At 37.9% G+C, this 18,868-nt stretch overlaps 1 pseudogene; it reads left to right on the top strand.

Annotated features, from left to right (window-relative positions):
- Positions 1-18,868, top strand: part of LOC116889622 — a 35,906-nt pseudogene that overhangs the window by 6,099 nt on the left and 10,939 nt on the right.

The following is an 18,868-nucleotide window of genomic DNA, read 5'->3' as shown; positions in this document are numbered from 1 at the left end:
AATTTTGGATGCACATGGCCGCTCTGCCCTGGATTGCCATGCTGCTACTACACCTATGACTAATGCAGAAGTAAAGTGGAAATATATATTAACTGGTGAATGGCATGGCCCAGATCCTGTGATTTGAGATCTAGGGGAGCTGTTTGTGTTTTTCCAAAGTATCAAGAAAATCCAATTTGGGTACCTGAGTGCTTGACTCGAAAATTGCTTTCTGCTCTTCCTGAAGATGAGACTACGAACCCTACTATTACTGGGAATGGTAATCAAGGTGATTCATTCATCTTGTGGGCTATTGCCAGATCCTGGTGAGTACCCATCCCAGTTCATAGCAATTCTACTGTTTTGCCAACCTTTTTCTCTACCTCCTGATTGTGTGATGTTCCCTGTATAGTGCCAAATGCAGAAATACCCCAACAGTATGCTGCCACTAACTTTTCTCTGTAGCATACCTTATGTTTTACTGTTAAGAACTCTTCCCTGCCCTACATTGGTTGCGTAGAGCCACATTTCATTATTCAATATAGTATAAGCTCTAATGTGAGCAATGTACCCATTTGGCATCTGGCTTTCTATTAGCTAATCAAAGGATAGATTTAGTTCAAAACAAATTGAAGCACTCTATCATATGACGCAGCTGTCCTGCATTTCCTCCTTTAGAGGTTTATGCATTATTCCTTTGCGAGCTAACTTTTCTCAGCATTCTCAAGAGAGTAAAGAAATCTCGAATTATCTGAAAGGATACTGGTCCATGAAAGCAGTGCAACTATCAAGACAATTGCTGATGCAGATTGCTGTCCTCAACAGCACTAGGTTGGACCCCATCACAGTTGAAGATTTTACCTCATGGATTACCAAGGCTTTCTCCCTTTTTAAGGAGTAGGTGGGCATTTGACTGGGGAGCTATTGTCCTCCTGGGATGAGGAATAGTCTCTGCCTTATTGGCCATTTAAAAAGAGAACATGCCAGACACAAAGTGGTTGTTTACCAGGCTATGACCACCATGGAAAATGGTGCTTCTCCCAACATATGGCTGGCCTCTTTGAAAGATAAAGAGTTCTCCCTAGATCATTTTTGTCACTGTCATGTGGAGTCATTGTATCCAGAGACGGGCAACTTTCCACGAACTCGGAAAAACCTAAGACATGGGACCCAGTGGCGGTAGGGTAACTCTATCAGGGGTAAGGCCGAGTTTGGATGAGAACGAGCTAAGACAGGAGCAATGACAAGATTGACATAACACCCAGATATAGACCAGTCATTTTATTAAATAAAAAAGGGGGAGATGTAGTGTGCACTCCTGTGGTTAACAATGGTACCATTCTAGTGAGGTGATTCGTTCTCTGCCAATCACTGGAGGACAAATAGCAGTGGTGATAGTGGGGTGATTAGTGCTCCGCCAATCCCTGAAGGACAATTAGCATAGCCACAGCCTGTTGTGTATATAAGGTGAGCATTTATGCTGCTCCAGGGCCCGTATCAGCAAAGAGGTAGTCCTGCAATAAAGGCTGTTGAGAAGAATCTGAACGTGTTGTGTCTTCCTTGCCAGCTGAGGTGGGCGTGACACCTAACCACACAGGTGTAAGAGTGGAAAAATCATCTTTCCAAGTTGTAAGGGATGGTGTCCAGAGGTACCTTGAAGGGAATGTGGGACAAGGGAAGGATGCCAAGACAAGAGTCTGATTAAGCCGACAGTTTTATTTTATTTTTTCCCAAGGCTGAATTTATACCATAACACATGTAACAGAGGGAAGGGGGAAATATGAAACATTTACATGGGACAAGGACTCAATATTCCTGTGGTCATGGAGTAGGCTGATATTGACATGCTGTCAGAAAAGTCACAGGTTTGTCATCTCTTAGTCAGCAGGATGTTGGTTTTTTCAGAAAGGTTACAGGTCATCACATTGGGTATCTTTATCGTATGATTATTATTTTTGACCACCAGATTTGTATTAGTCTTCGGCAGCTGGGAATTTTCCATGAACCCAGTCATACTTAATTGTAACCATAATAATAACATCGACAATGGAGGGCTTCAAGGGCATCGCTCCCAACATCTCCCCCTTCCTTATAGTCTAATGAAATGATGGCGAAATGGCCATGCTGTCCTGGAATGAGCCCCTCAGGAACTGAGTCTGTCTAGGTTGGAGTGATATTTGTCACATGGCCAAGAGAATCTTGTGGCCAGGGTCTGTCATTGGATAAAGCAGCAGCTAAGGGCGGCCCTCCTGTCTTAGGCTCTTTATTCGTGAATATATCACTCTCCTTCCTGTAATGGACTGTCCAGCTTAGCATGCAGGGGTGACAATTCATTGATTTTTCATCAAAGACATCAGAACAACAAGAAGATAAGAGTGTTGTCCTCATTTGGCTGAAGGACAAAAACGTCCCTGCCCAAGCTGGTAGGAGATGTGTAGGTGAGCTTGGCCATCATTAAAGCATCCTCCATAGCTGGCCTATGATAATATACCTGAATAGGTTTTGCTGGTATATTATCTACCTGTTGTTTAATAAAGCTGGTTAAATGATTAAATGTCCAAGGTCCAAAAGATATAAGCAAAAGAAGGCCTACTAGGGGGCTCAACAGAGACCAATTTTTATATCAGTTCTCAGCTTTTTCTTTTCCTCATTTTTCTTTTTTAAACCTTCTCTCACCTGTTTCATGCTTCTTTAACCATATCTTAAGACACAGGAAGTTTCCAAGCACTGTCTTCCTCTCACAAACCAGAATTCACTGTGGTTGCTCAAGTCTGGGAATGATAAAAAGCCAGTCAGAAATAAATGCAATTGTTTGCATATACAGCTTACATAAAAGAGGGACCAGACAATTGTTTTTTTGGTTAGCCTCGGACACTTAAAGTCAGTGTGGGTCAAAATTAATATATTCAGATTTACTTAAAACACTGTTCTATTTTGGATAGATGTGGAAACTTAAAAATTGAATGAATTTATCTGACTATAAATGTTTACCATGAAATATCGCAGAAGGGATGCCACCAGGCAGGGAATTATAATTATAACTCATATTAAACATCTTAAATAATTTGGAGAAACCTCAGCATTGAGTTATAACCATCAGAAAAAAATAAAGACATTAATATTTATCCCATGCATGTTATTTCAGAAATAAGCAGACCCCAACTTAGTACAGTATCAATAAATGAAAGTTAAATAATATATTGATACATAGAAGGAAAAATAACATGTTGACTGCCATTGTTGACATTCACAAAATAATTTCAATGGACAATTCAATTTGGGTTCCTGCAAAAATCATAATTTTGTTATCCAGAAAGTCAAGTCCTACAAATTGTGGAACAATACATATTTCAGCTGTCCTCAAGTGGGTGTTAGAGCTTTCAGTTCTTCCTATGCAATGGCAATGGACTTGAAGGGGTGCAGTTCTTTGAGTAAACCGCTCCTCTCAGTGGAGTGCAGGCTGTAGATGAAGTCGTGTGTGCCCTGTGCCATGTTTAGTGCATTACTGGGCTCCTTCTTTTGATCAGTGCCCAGAAGCTGAGGAGTAGGAATGTACAGGCTCTTTTAACAATTTTATGGTAAATATAATCCCTGTATCAGCACCTGATTGAAACATTCTAAGACCCCAAGGATATATATCCATGGGTCCAATCCAGGTTTCAAACCACAGAGGTAAATTTAATATTTAGGGGGATGCACCATCCCCTTGTTTTAGAATTAGAACCTTCACAATGGGAATCTGTGACATGTATATTATTAGCAGGATGGGGGAAATTATAAGTCAAAGAACACAGTGTATAAGGTGATACAATTCTTAAGAACAGGGGCAGGGTCCAGTCAAGAAAGCTAGAGGATAGCTCTTTGAGAGTTGGTGAAACAACCAGATCAGGTGACACGTAGCATTCAGTCAGAGCACTAAATGAGGAAGCTGTCTTGGCATGAAAAAACATTGCAAAAATAAGTGCAAGCTTTGTGCCTATATGAAACAGAAAGGCAAGCAGAGGGGCAGCTGGTCTCTTACCGGCTGTCTCTCTGGACTTAGATTTGGATTAAGGAGTACCTCCCTTCAGTGTCAACTTGGTGGCTCTGCCTCTCAAGAGAGACCAAAAGGGTCAAGAAGGAAGGAGGAATGTCAGTCTCCCCAGCTGGTCTCTAAGGCCAATTTTGTCAAGGTCTCTTTTGAGTTCTTTTATCTTTTCCACCCTGAACTCTGTAGTCTCTTGGGGTGTGTGGGTAAGGCTGAATCATATAGGGGCATTTCTTGTTCTGAAGAGAGCAAGAGGGAAGGAGTGCCACCCAGTCTGCACCAGTCTCCATGGTCAATGTGGTCAGGGTCTTTTGAAGAATTTTATTTATTCTCTCTACCTGTCCTGGTCTTTTATCTCTCTTTAGCTCTCTAGCTTCCTCTTCCCTTCTTTTTTCTTCTTTCCTTCCCTAGCTTCCTGCTCATTTTGCCTTCTTTCCCCTTTCTTTTCTTAGTCTCTCTGTTATGCTATCTTATACATCTTCCTCTACAGTTACTAGATGCTGTCCACTTATGTGCACAGACCGTGAACCTACTTTAACCTTACTTTCTCTGCAAATTACACTAACTCTCTCAGCAACTTTTCTTAACCCCTCAAATTTCTGTAACTTTCTTTTTATATCTTTTCTTTATTTAAGCCAGGTTCGAGGGGCATGTTCTAGCCACTCGGAGAAACCCCTTTGAGCCTGGCACTAGACCTGGAGCACTCCCTACCTTCAGGGGTATTGAAGTCAACAGTAAGGAGTGAGGGTCTTCCATCCATGTCTGGAATATTCTTTCTGGCCTCTAGTAGGGTTCTCTTTCCTCAATGGTAAAGAAGACCTGTAATAGTTACTGACAAACATCTAGATGCTAAGTGGCTGACATAAGAATTGTAACTGGTTCACCTAGGACTTTCAGGACCTCAGTAGCATACCTTTACCAAACTGTCTCACTGGGTTAAAGGGCCATGGAAAAGAAAACATTGATTCTGACCTTTGCCACAGCCTCCAGTTGGAGTAAGCTGAAGAGCCAGTGCCAAGACTTTCTTCTCTTACCATCCTATAGTTAAGCCTGTTCTGTCTGGCAAAACAAAGTTACACACAGACTGCTGCAGACTCTATCTGAAACTACTTTAGGGGCTCCCCTGCCCTCCAACCTGGGGCACTTTGACCTCAAGGGCAGGAACTGAAGGTTGCAGGGATAGCATCAGAGACATTCTCTATGTCAATGATGAATAACAAGGAGGGTAACTTAGACTGACTCCTCTCCTGGAATAGGGCCAAAAGATAAGGCAGGCTATCTTAGAGAACTTCTCTTAATGAATGCTCTCCTTTTGTGAGCAACTGTTGAAGTCTGGCAACTGAAGACAGCAACTGGAATTTTCACTAACTTGCCACTATCTTTTGTTGTCAAAGCATCAGCCCTGGCCTGCCTCATCACTTTGAAACTCCTCTTAGGCTGATTTTGCCTGAGTTGCGGTGCTGCCCACTAGCAGCCTGCAGCTTGCTTGCTCGCAGGCCTGCTAACTTGGCACCCTCAACACCATGCTTCCTTACTCTCTGCTGTCCTTTCCTTCGTAACTCTGAATGTTTAACCAACAGGGAGATCCTTCCTTCAGGATCCAAGGCCAAGCTTTTACTGTATTGTTAATGCTGGCTTCAGACATGATCACTCGTTAACAGCAGCTAGACTGAACAAGGGGAGCAAAGGGAGGAGCATCTCTCCTTGGGGAGGAGGCTCCAGAGAGAGAGTCAAAAGTCCCTGGCAGAAAACGATTTCTCTCAAGCAAATAATTTCCAAGTTAAGCACCAAGTAAAACTCTTTGACAAAGAAAGCAAACAGTTCCATGATTTCAAACATAATCATCAGTCCAATTCCAAAAACAAAACAGAAGCCAAAAAAAAAAAACACTCAAAAATACCACAGAAAACAAACTAGACAAAAAGAACAAGAAAAGGCATCCTAGAAGCAATTTTCACAGATGCCTGATACCTTCAGTACCTGGCCCAAACAACAGCTTAATTTTAGCTGCTTCTGGAATGAGGGAGGTCTGATTCCACCTCTCAATGGGATTCCAGAGTGTCCTCTAGATACTGTTCTCCTCCTAGAGCATCCTTTAGGGCCTGCAGCCTGTGACAACTAGCCTGTCACAGTAGGAAGCCCATTACAGAACCAACAGCGACCACTGAGGGGACTCTAACCCCTCTCCAAGGGAGACTTGAACCCTTCAGAAAGCAGAAGCACACAACACAAGACAACATGAAACAAAGACAAGACATGACACAGAAACAAAACAGAAAGTAACACAGAACACAAAACACAGATTTGCTTAAGCTTACCTCCAATCTCTTCACCAATTGTATTCTGTTGGGAGCGCAGTTCCTGGCAGGTGCACCAAAATGTTGTAAGACCCCATAGTGGCCTTATCACAGGAGTACCTCCTACAGACCACAGATTGACAAAGTGACTGCTGCAATAGCATGGGGGTATAAGGTTTTTAATCCACATACGTGGGGTTACTCATCTACACAGGGAGAGGCAACCTTGAACCCAAAAAGCACACAACATTTAGTCATTTACAGAGGGCAGACTTCAGCAACAAGGTTAGCTGATCCACTAAACAATCACTAATTCTTCACTATCTTTTGTATCAATTGTTCCCTCCTGGGGGAACTACGGACAAATATTTCCTACAAAATCTAAGAATTATTTAAATTTTTTAACCCTTTACTTTGCATCCTGAGTGACTCCCTGAGTCCTGTCACAAAAGATAACTGTAGAATGCCTGTCCCATCACTCACCACTGAGATCTGGGTCACCCGGGGAGAAACACACACCAAACCTCTGAACCAAGGTCAGGTAGTCCTAGGTTGCCAGAAGCGGGTGAGCAAAGGCTCCAACAAACAAGGAAGACAGGCCTGCCTATTAACAGGGGACAACATTCTCCTCCAGGAAACCTCCAACCAGCCCAACGTTGGGCCCAATTTGTAAGTGATGTGGTCCAGGGATACCTGGAAGAGAATGTGGGACAAGGGACACAAAAAAGGACGCCAAGACAATAGTCTGATAAAGGCGACAATTTTATTTTTCCCCAAGGCTGAATTTATACCATAACATGTGTAACAGAGGGAGGGGGAAATAAGAAACATTTACGCAGGACAAGGAAACAATATTCATGTGGTCAGGGAGTAGGCTGATGTTGACATGCTGTCAGAAAAGTCACAGATTTGTCATATCTATTAGTGAGCAGGATGTTGGTTTTTTTCAGAAAGATTACAGGTCATCACAGTGGGTATCTTTATCGTATGATTATTATTTTCACCACCAGATTTGTATTTGTCTTCTGCAGTTGGCTGAGGATTTTCCATGAACCCAGTCATACTTAATTGTAACCATAATAATAACATCAACAATGGAGGGCTTCAACGGCATCGCTCCCAACACCAAGTTTCTTTCTTTCCCTTTGGCTACTCACTTGAGTAGGTAGTAGCAAAATGAGAAGCCTCAAAATAGGAACTGGAGACATGTTGGGAAGTCAGAAATGCAATGGATCTCAAGATAGTTCAATGAATAGCCTTTATGGAGAACTTGAAGGCCTGGGTAATGAAAAATAATTAGTTCTTGATTTTTGCCACGTGCTTACCTGTGAGCCTGAGAAACAAAGAGGAGGTACTTCAAACATAAAATTATGCAGATTAATTCCTTAATTAAGTGGTACAATTAACACAAGGTAAGTCGGAGGCCTATGCATCCTTTCTTGGACAGTAATGAGTTTTTTTACTGCAACCTGTAATGACCTTTTCTTTATTTTCAACGGACCAGAACTCTGAAGTTCTTATGCACAATTAAATTAAAGTCTATACATTTATCATTACTTTTAATTCATCAGTTTTGACTATGAATGTTCAGCTAGTATCTGAAACAATCTTGGAACACTGCGGGCAGAACTTGGAGCTATGTTTTGAGTATTTTCAGTCTGGGGGAGAAAATATCTTCCCACAAGAAAAGGCTTCATTAAAAAATCATGTATACTTAACCTCCCCTATATGGCAGTTATCAGGGAAATCAGTTTCCCAGTATCAACCATCTATACTCATCCCCTCTTATCTACCCACTTCTGAAAGAAGTATTACTGTGTTAGATTTAAATTACTCCAAAACTGATACATAGCTTAGATATACAGGGACAGCATATCAAATCTACTTACAGCATATTTAAGTGTGAGCAACTCAATATTGTGGACCCCAAAGAGGGAACTAGTGGTAGGTTTGTTACCAGAGCCCTGCCAATAATTCTGATGGACTGATCTTTTCTGTCATGTCCATCACCAACCCTTAGACTCAAAGTTCTCCTTTTGTCCTTTGTACATTCTCAATTTTCCCATGGTTATGCCATGGAATCTCAGGTACTTGGGGCTCACAATATGTTGGCAGAATGTAAGTACATTCCACTATTCTTTGTGCCAATTTGGGGGAGACAATTCAGTGCCCTGTTAACCTCTGGCCTCTATGTAGACATTAAGTTGTTGTCCTTAGTCCTGAAAGCAAGGAACTTGTGGAGGAAAGTTAATACTCACCTGTAGAGGAAGAATTACTCCTTGCTATTAATGTCCTCTGGAAGCTGTGAAAACACCTTGTTCCCTTTAGATCATACCACGACCTTGTCAAGTAACGAAAGGATAATGACTTTTCTCACATGTGCTGACAGGTATTTATTTTCACAATATATTGTGGCTCTATGTTTTGATTCTTTATCATTTGATTTGCTGTAACTGCTGAAGCCCATTTGTACTTGATTCCATGTTTAATGAAGGTTTTACCTTCTATGCAGAGAATTGCATTAGAAACTTGCATAGGATGAAGGGTGTCCAATATATCTAGACCAATTATTTAGACCATGTTGGTTTCCTCATTCAATCATTTATGTGCATGTTTGACACAACATCAGATAAGAGCATAGCAGGATTGATGGCAGTTAGTTTTTCAATCCAGACTCCACGATGGGTCAGGAATAGAAGCTGCTACTGTTTTACTCATGTAATAAAATTCCAAGTTTCTGGTGTTTATTTGAGGAGAGCCTCAACTGCATGATGTTATATGACTTTAAGTATTAATTTCTCTTATAATAGTAGCAATCACAGCTCTTAGACAAGTGGGCCAGCCTAATGCTGCAGGGTTCATTAACTTGGAGGGGTACATTACACACTGATTGCATGCCAATACAGTGAGTGGTTCCATATATTTTGCATTAACATTTCTTTCATGATCTCATGGAAGTAAATATTTTGATACAAATAGAAGATCTTGGATTGGACCCAAATCATCTCTCTTTAAAGCTTCAAAAATGATTTGTACAATCTCCTTCCATATTAGATACTTAGTGACCTCATATATTCAAGAGTATATGGATGGGAGTTTTATAAGTACTACAATTTCCTTAAATTTTATGGAACTGGGTGAATAGTTTAACTGACCTTGATTTAAATTTGTACATGGTATATGTTTATAATTTCTGTTTTTCCCTAGATTTCCAAGGTCTGTTGAGTATAAGATTGTACAGTGATACAGGATTTTTCTAATTTTCCTCATTTTATGTTGCTATTTCTCCCCTTTACTTAATGATTTTGTTATTTTGGATACAACCATCCATACCTTTCAATTAGTTTTCTCTAAAGTGTCGCTCCCCATTCCCTATCAGCAGGAAAGGGCGACCGTTCTTTCAAAAGCAGTTTATTCAGGAAACTTTTTAGCATGCAAGTAGCAACAATCTCTCCTTTCTTCCCTTCCTCTCTCTCCCTCCCAAGCTCATTCCCATATAACCTAACTCAACTCCAACTCCTCAATCCATACTGTGTAATCTCAGTTCATAGGTCCATGTCACATGTCCTGATCTCGCATCATGTTGTGTCTGTGCAGCTCTCACAATGGATGTGGCTAGTTTCAGGTGTGTGAGGAAGTCAGGTGCTAGTCATGAGATGTAGCTGCAGTCCCAGGCGCCATCTTGGGACTGCCGCGACACCTGCTCCCCACACTAAAGGCTTAAATATCTTTTCGAGTTTTAAAATGAACAAGTTCTTTTTTTTGTTTTATTTTTTGTTTTGACTCATTGTATCTTTCTCTCATTGTCTCTCTTTCATTGAATTTAGCATTGTGTTTGATTATTTCTTCCTTCTGTTCTTCTGGGGTGTGTTTGCTACTTTTTGTCCAGGAGCTTTTAGATATGAAGTTCCTTTACCTATATAGAATCACTTCAATTACTTTCTGAATACTCAAGGAAAATGCCTCTTTCACTGTACATCAATGCAGCATTAGGTACAGTAAAAAAAGTATTGTGATTTTCCTGATATGTGATGATAGACATCCCTTTTCACAGTCTGATCTTCTTAGTCAATGTGATAATTTAACCTATTTGTGAAGAATAATTTGCATATACAGTTTGAGTACAAATTATTTCAGTTACAGTAAATGCTGGAGCCCATATGTATGTGGTTCTATGTTAATGTTGATGCTCTCATACAAACCTGTCTCTTAGTCTACTATCTATTTGATGACAGGATTATTTTGTTGGAAATCTATGCTTCCACTTTGTTGATATCTAATAAACAAATGCTTTTTTTAACATAGTTGGACATTTTCAGCTCACACTCTGTAGCACATTGCCCATACCTCTTGCACCAATTTCTTACAGTTCTCTTCATAATACAGTTCAGGATCAAAGAAACGAGGAGATCATATACACAGTGTAAGAGATGGGTCATGAAAAATATCTGAAAAGAGGGCAGGAGGACAGCACTTCCTGTCTCATTAAACAGGGATGGAGAAACTTTAAATCTTTGGGAAAATCTGTTCTAAGTAAATTGCTTAGTTTAACCTCCCTCTGATTTTGTCATTCAAAAGTTAATTGAGGTGTTGGGGATTTATCTCAGTGGTAGAGTGCTTGTCTAGCAAGCGCAAGGCCCTGGGTTCTGTCCTCAGCTCCGAAAAAAAAATTAAAAAAAAAGGCTAGTTGAATCACATTTGCTTAATTGTTGCTTGAAAAAGTACTCTCTGGATGTATCATTTAATGCAGAACCACATGGTGTTTTCTTTATCAGAGTCATATGATGTTTATATAAAGGCAGCTTCTGGGAAGAACAGGTTATGTTGGGAGTACGGTTAAATAGGACACCTAGACAGAGATTGGGTGCTATCATAGCTAGAGTTGAAAAGCTTCTTTGGTCTTCAGTATTCATCTTCACTGATCTTCACTTTTTTTCAACAGAGGCAAGATAGAGCACTTCTCCTGGTGTCTCAGTTGATTTTGTTGCAAAGCATATAACTAAAAATAATAGAGGAAATATAAAGCTAATCAACAGCAAACATCAAATTAAATGGAGAGAAACATGCAGCAATCTCACTAACCTCAGGGACAAGATAAGGTGGTTTCCAATGTTTTCCTATTTACAAAAGAGAGAACTCAAAAATCAAGTTAGAAAAATTAGACAAAAAAAAAAGAGGTCAAGTGGATACAAATCAGACAGGAACCAGTTTTTCAGGATTTGTATATGAATTGATAGTATACATAAGAAACCAGCATTTCCTTTCAGGGTGCTCCTCTATTTGGTAAAAAAAAAAATAGTCATCAAATTGTACTTAATATTATCTGAAACCAAACAATGTCCTTTCTCTTCACAAAGTATAAATGTGCAGGGAAAGACAGGAAAGCACCAACATCTTTCACAATGCTTAAAAATAATATAAAATACCTTGGAATAGCTTGAACCAAACAAGTGAAAAACATACAACAAGTAACTTAATCTCGGAAGAAAGAAATCAGAAGATGGGAGGATTCCACATGTTCATGGAGCAGTAGAAGGAGTATAGTAAAAATGTCATCTAAACAAAAGTAAAATGCAGACTAAGAAACCTCCACCTACATTGCTACTTAATAGTTCACAGAAAAAACAAGAATGCCCAAAAATGTTTAGCAATATCAGAACTTATGTATGAATCTCCATTCCTGACCTCAACATGTACTTAGAGAAAGAGTGAAAATTTTGTGTTCTATACACAGACAGGTAGATGAGTGGAATAGAACTGAAGATCCTTAAATAATCCCACACATATTTGATGATTTGATATTGGACACAGATTCCAAAATGATTCAATGGAAAACAGAAAGTGTTTTAAGAAATAATGCTTCCCTAAGTCGTGGTCTGCATGTTGCAGAGTGCAGATCTATCTATTTCTATCTCTTTCTAAATGTCCAAGTTTATCAAGGACATATAAACCAGATATACAGAAGCTAATAGAAGGGAAAGTGTCAGAAAATTCCTAGAAAACATTTGCAAAGGAGAAAAATTTCAAAACAGAATACGACAGAATCATTCACTTAAAAACCAACAATGAATATAAGAAATATCATAAAACTGAAAACTTTCATTAAGGCACACAGTCAATAGGACAAAACAGTAACCTACTCATTGGGAAGAGTTTTACAAAGCCTACATCTGAGAGAATGCTAAAGCTCAAAATATACAAAGAACTGAAAAGTTAGATTGTCAAACAAACAAATAACCCAACTTTTAAATTGGAGTAGAGAGGTAAACCAATAATTCTCACCAGAATCATCTCAATTCCCAAGAAACACATCAGGAAATGCTCAACATCCTTAATTATCAGAAAAAGTCAAATCAAAACAAACTTGAGATTCTACATTAAATAAATCAGAATGGCTAAAATGAAAAAAAATTATGCAGTAGCAGAGAGGGCTGGGATGTAGAGAAAGTGGAACATACCTCCATTGGTGCTGCATCTACTACCTCTATAGCCACTATGAATTTCAACGTGGAAGTTCATAGAAAATTGCAAATCTCTTTACCATAAGAACCACCTATAAAACTCACTTCTCCACATATACTCAAACAAGATCTACATATAACAGGGACATGTGTTTGATTATGTTCATAGCAGCCTTACTTATAAGAGCTGTATGCTGGAAACAACTGTGATATTCCTCAACTGTAGAATGAATACATAAAATTTGCTATATTTTTGCAAAGGAATACTATTCTGGTATTGAAAATGAAGACGACAAGAACATTGCAGTTAAAGGTATGGAACTGGAAAATAGTGCCATAACAGAGATGAAAACGGTGATAACTAGGGGTGGATTTTGTGACAAGTGTGTATTAGGCTCAAAATTAAGGATACCCACTATAAAACTCATTGATCACCTGAGTGTTAACAGTGTAGAAGGCCAAATTGTGAATCCTTGAAATCCACTTAGAATTGGGGACTAAATAATCATGGGAGACAGAAGTATCTAGGGAACTAGTTCAAGGTAGTGAAGCATGGACAAAGGGAAGTAGCCAAAATGGGAAGAGACAGGAGAGAAATCAAGAGGAAAAGGGGAATGCAAAAAATTAAAAACATTAGTAGGAGGTGTGGAAGTTGGGCAACCCCTGGAGAGTTCCAGATGCTAGGGACAGAAGAGGCTCCTACAAACCTACTAGGATGATGTTAGCTAAAATACCTAGCAGCAAGGAGATAGAACCACAAGATATTGCCACCGGCAGCAAGACATGTCCCCTTTTGGAGAGATGGGGCCAACCTCACATCTCAAAAAATTTAAACTATAATTACTATGTATAAAAGAATGCAAAGACCAAAAAGGAGCAGAGGCTGAAGGTCAAGGTATCCAGAAACCAAGCCACCATGAGAACAATTTCATTCACAGACTACAGAATCTGGCACTATTCTAATGACAAGATGTGCTTACAGATGAGAGCCTGATATGGCTGACTTCTGAGGGGTTCTACAAGCACCTGACGGAGACAGATGTAGATATGTAGAGCCAACAATACAACTGATCCATATGACCACAAAAGAAGAATCAGTGGAATGACTGAAGTGGATTGGGATCAAATATGAAGAACAACAGTATCAATTAAGTTTACCCTTCAGAGGCTCAGGAACTTTATGACTAACTCAAGAGTAAACGTGGGCCAGTCTGTGGATTCTGCTTCATCAGCCATCGCTGGGACAGGATGCACTTGGTCATTGTGGAAACTTTATCTCCCAGAGAAGGGAAATGCTAAAGGGCTAAAGTGGAATTGGATATGTAGGTGGGGGAGCACCTTCTTAGAAAAAAGGAGGATGGGATTGGCTAGGGGGATTCAAGGAAGAAGGACAAGTACGGGTAATGATGCTTTCATTGTTAATATGTGTGTGTCCGTATGTATGTATGTATGTATGTATGTATGTATGTATGTATGTATGTATGTGTGCATGCATTTATATTTTCATATGGATCAGATACTCATTTTCTGTCTCGTAGGTTTACTGAAAGTTAAACTCCATAATTTCTGTCAATTATTATTGAGTTTTTCATAGCTGAACCAAATCACTATTTGTTCTTCTGTCCTTTCACCTGTAATAAATCTTTGGTTACTTTTATACAATATTTTATGAACATAATTTGCATTTCTAAACCATTAGGCTTTTATTCAATGCCTCAAATATCACTTCATTTTTGCTGCCCCTCTCCATATTCCAAAAGTGTGTCCATCTTCCCTGTTTTTTCATATTTTACAGTCCTGACCCTGACAGTGTCACTTAGCAATACATAAGTAAATTTGTACTTCCCATAATTAGGACAGTCTTGCCTACTTCCCTAGACTCTTACATTAAACAGATCATAAAGTTACACAGATTGAAGAGTCCACACTAAAATTAAAGTGAATATGTATCACATTTGACCTTTGTGATCTGGATCACCTCATCCAAGATACTTTTAAAAGATCCATTTGTTGTCCTGAAAATTACATGCTTTCCCTTTTCCTTTTTTAGTTTTAAGCTGCTGTCCAATCTGAAAACGCACCATATTTTCTTTTATCATTCATGTATTAAAGGGAGAACTTGACTATTTCCAAATTTCAAATATTATAATAGAATTTAACTGAACATGGTTGAGGAACAGTCTCTATATTTGGAAGAATCAACATTTGGATACATGCTCTGGAGTTTTATCTTGAGGTATAACCATTCCAGCATATCTGAAGAAAAATCATAATGACTTCAAACTTGCTAAAGAACTTTGCATTACTGCCAAGATAATCGAAATGTTCCACTTACTCTATAAGCCAGTAAATCTACGTTCTCTTATGTGTTATTAAGCTAAGTTATTCTGAAAGATAAGAAAAATATCTCAGAAAAGATTCTACTTGTACATCTGTTATGTCTAAGGATGATAAATATTTATGATGAATTTCTAAGTCATTTGAGTTACTTCAATTTTGAATATTATTCTAATATATGTAGCCAATTTTAATTATGTTTTTCTTGATACATGGTGTTTTAGTTTTTCAATTAATTTTTACATAAGCTCATGATGAATGTGTACATGTAAATAATGTTTATTATATCCATAAATGGACATTTACAAATTATTAATGTCAAAAGAGATAATAATCTCTCACTGAACTCACACAATTGGCAGATATGTTGTAATTAATAATATTCATTAAAGTAACTTAATGAAACATCCCTATATAATAAAACATTCTCCATATCCACAATGTTGAGGAATATACTTTCAATATTCTATTTGGGAATTTTCATCAATTTATTTTGATGATAATTTTCCAATTTATGCCACCTTTCTATTTCTTTGAATCCAATGCTTGTACATCTTCCACATTAAATTACTACTTAATAACCCCATGATAAACCCTTACACATAATTGTTCAACCCTCCAAAAAAGACAATAACTGTCCATAGTATGTCAGCTACAAGTAGGAGTTCTCAGACCTTTTCACTTCATTCTTGACTATTGACTGGATTTTAGCTATTCAGGCTGCTACAGCTGCTGTGTATCATAAAGCAACACTCCTCATATCCAGAAGATCTTCTTTCCCTCTGTTCCCCCATCAATTTGGACACCTACAGTCTCTTTGCCCCATCTTTTATGATAGTGATTGAGAATTATGGAAGGGCTATAACACGTATACTCATCATGTAAAATGAGGACAAAAATGTAATGAATGAAAGGAAGAGTTGCTTTTTGGAAAATATTAACAAGATTGTCATAAACTCTGGCCAAGTAAGATAAAAGAAAGGGTGGCATTAGTAAACTTAAAGAGAAGAAAGGAGATAGGGAAAACACCAGTCTTTTTATACTTACATTCCCAAAACTAAAATATTCTTATAAGGTATTCACTATTTACTAGATGTATTTAATATACCAATATTAAATTATCAGTGTGCATTATTTAAACAATGCCATATTCTATAATGACATAGAGGCATGTACATAAAATCTCCCACCTAAAAGATCAGTTTCATAATTAGGTTAGACATTTAAAGAATATTTAAAATGTCTTACAGTATTCCATAAAATAGACAAATGGATCATAAACATTAAAATTCTATTTTGAATCTGGTATTATTCAACAATTGACAAACAGAACATCAGAGAGAGTGAGACATGGAGAGAAAGGGTCAAACAGGCAGGGAAAAGGAGAGGGAGACAGAATTACAGAAAGGTGTCAAAGAAAAAGAGGAAGACAGAGTATTTCACCTATGTACATATATTCCCCAGAAAATTCTTGTGAAATAATTTTGATCCAGATTCAGAACTACATTTAAAAATCATCGTGGACCAGGTAAGCTTTCTTAAACCCAGACATACAAGTTTGATTTAACATATAGACATCAAAAAATGTATTCTAAAACAAAATGATAAAAGGCACAAACTACACCATCAACTTATTAGGTGCAAAAAAAAATGGCCTGTAACATAACCTAGCATTCATCTAGCATTCATTAATGACAGAAATCCTGGAAAAACTATAGCTATAGAGGATATATTTTCAACATTATATAGTCAAGGTACTACAATCACACCATTTAGCATCATGCTAAAGAGTGAAAAATTCAAAGCAGTTCCACTACTATCAGGAATAAGAAAAGAATATACACTTTTCATATGTATGAATTATAGTATTTGTTTTCTTAGCTAGAACAATATGATAACTTTAGAAGATCCACGAATTACAAACGAAAGATGGAGAAGTCAAAATGTACTCATTTGTAGATGACATACTATTTTAAAAGCTCTAAAAATGTACAGTCTCTTGAGACTGATAACTATATTCATAAACGCAGAATACAATATGAACACACAAAAGTCCTTAGCCTTCCTTTATGCCAATAAAAAATATACTCTGAAACACTCTGGGATAATTCCCCTAACAGTAGTCTCAAAATACATAATAAAATATTGTGGATTAAAATACTTAAAAGGCAAACACCTATGAATTAGCCAGAAGTAATACTACATAGAAACAAGTCTGTTGAAATTGATGTTCTGTGAAACATCAAAGGCTTTATTAAAGGGAATCTTTCTTGTTCCTGTTTCGTAGTATTTCTGACAATAACCTTGCTTCTCTGACACTAGGAGAAACCTCAAATAATATAATAAAGCATGTTTGCTTTGAAAGTAGTTGGATGCTTCTTGTGGGTCTTTACAAACATGAGCACCAGGTGCCTTTCCCTGGATTCTCCTGTTTAAGAAAGGAAGAATTTTCCATCTCACAGTGCATGGGATGACCAAAATTGATCTCGATGATTTCAAGGCCAAAATGAAATGATCTGGGAAAAACTCTTTCTGTCAGGTCCTATGAGTTTATTCCTTTGCAGCTTTTTCTTTCTTTCTTTTTTCTTTTTCTTCTTTTTCTCTTTCTTTTTTTTTGTTTAAAAACTACTAGTTTACACTCTCTTATCTTCTTTTCAGGAATAGCTAATATAGATTATAAATATTTGAATTTTAATCCACACTTTTAGGGAAAGAACATAAGTTATGAAATTGACTTCTTACTCCTCCCCATGTCTCTCAATATATGAAAGATATGTCATTTAGTCATACTTGATAAATCTATGGTCATAAAGAGTCACTTAAAATTCAACATGACCAGGAGTTCAAGAGAAAACTAGAAGTATCTTTTCCCTAGAGTTATTTTTATCTGTCCATTTTTCAGTGTAACAAGGGCTCAATATGTTGGTTTACAACTTGAACTTCATCTGGAATTAACTCAAACCAAAAATAGAGGGTACAACTGGGATGGAGTTCGGCTTATTTCAGTCTGAATCTGTGAAGTAGGAAATTACACATTTATACCACAAATTTAAGTCACATATAATCTGGACCATTCCTTCATCTAATAACCTAATTTAGGACTGGAAAAAAAATTGTAATCTGCTTGTACTCACCATATTAGCATTTCCATTTTTTTCAAATGACATCATAGCCAGCATATTCAGGATTCAAGAATATACTGAGGACAAGTTTAGACATCAGCCTCCTCATGCACTGAGCAGAGGCAGGATCCTTGGACTTTTTTTTTCTTTTCTTTTTTTCAGAGCTGGGGATGGAACCCAGGGCCTTGTGCTTGCTAGGCAAGCGCTCTATCACTGAGCTAAATCCCCAACCCGATCCTTGGACTTCCCATTCATAATCATCTATTGTTTTGTTAATTGCTCCAAATTGATGAATTGTTCCAAAAAAAAACCCTTTTCCTGGACAGTGAGTTTCATCATATAAATTCTGTTGTGTTTTATGGACTACTATAAAAGCTGTCTATGGAGGACCATTTAGAGCACTGCTTTTCTCATAAGAGTCCCAGCCCCTTGAAAACAATGATTTCATAAAGTACTTAGGAAAATGGATGGAACACAGAGCTATCTTCCTTAGTGTGGTAACTCAATCACAAAAGAACACACTTGGTATTGACTCACTATTAAGCAGATATTAGTGCAAAAGTGCAGAACTCCCAAGATACAATTCACAAACCACATGGAGATCAAGAAGAAGGTAGAACAAAGTGTGGATGCTTCAGATGTTCT

This window comes from Rattus rattus, chromosome Y, assembly GCF_011064425.1.
Source record: "Rattus rattus isolate New Zealand chromosome Y, Rrattus_CSIRO_v1, whole genome shotgun sequence".
In the NCBI taxonomy this organism is placed as follows: domain Eukaryota; kingdom Metazoa; phylum Chordata; class Mammalia; order Rodentia; family Muridae; genus Rattus; species Rattus rattus.
This window is presented reverse-complemented; position numbering and strand designations above follow the sequence as displayed.